Consider the following 1,103-nt stretch of genomic DNA (forward strand, 5'->3'; position numbering starts at 1 on the left):
AAGAAGGAGGAGCCGATAAAGTTGGCGAAGGAAGAAGTAGAACAAAATCTGGTCAGGCGTGGAGACTGACAACTTTTTTGTTTGTTGGGGGGAGGGGGGCAGGGGGGGGGAGGGGGGAGGGGGGGGTATTATAGCCATGTAATAAACAAAAAACAATTACCATGCACCCATGCACAACAAAACATGCATTGAATCATGCACACAAATCCCCACTCAACCTAAAACAAAAATGGTCACTATACATATAAATACTAAAAGCGTTCATATTCAGTCAAATGTTGTTGTCAGTTTTATTTTATGAGCTGGCTGCTGCACTGTTGATCGCAATACGTTTGTCCTGGATTTGCAACAATTAAATACTCATGAAATATGATTAAGCAACTCGAAGACAGTAACCATCTTTTTTGCAGACCTTTTGTTCTCTCCCAAAAATCTTCATGTAGCTATTTCGAGTGGTCAGAGGACATAGGAGGGACAAGAGGGTCAACGGAAAGGATGCAGAAGGGCAGGAAGGGGAGGGAGGGGGACAGAGGAGGGAAGGGGTGGTGGCAAGACTGGAGGGGCCATGCAGTGTGAGGTTGCCGATCCCCCGTTGGGGCCTGATCAGCACGTTGTCAACACACTGTGAACAAACATCACAGGGTCCTCACAGGGTCCACACACACACACACACACGCACGCACATACACGTACACACGCACACACACAGGGAGGTAGGGGGACTGAAAAGGAGGGGGGATTTCTTTACAATCACACAGAGAATTGAGAGAGAGAGAGAGAGAGAGAGAGAGAGAGAGAGAGAGAGAGAGAGAGACTGACAGAGAGAGAGACAGAGAGAGACAGACAGACAGACAGACAGACAGAGAGAGACAGAGAGAGACATAGAGACAGAGTGAGACAGAGCCAGAGGTGGGGTGAGGGGGGGGGAGGGGGCTAGAGAGAGAGGTTTTCTTTTCCTTACATGTCAGTTCTTGACGATTGTTTGATTGCACATCAAACTGCATGCGTGTGTGTTTTTTAAAAATTCTTGAGCCCCCCCCCCCCCCCCCCCCCCAGCCCCTCGTTCCTGCACACTGTACTAATATTCCATTATTGTGTGGTTA

This window comes from Littorina saxatilis, linkage group LG12 (genome assembly GCF_037325665.1).
Source record: "Littorina saxatilis isolate snail1 linkage group LG12, US_GU_Lsax_2.0, whole genome shotgun sequence".
Taxonomy (NCBI): Eukaryota; Metazoa; Mollusca; class Gastropoda; order Littorinimorpha; family Littorinidae; genus Littorina; species Littorina saxatilis.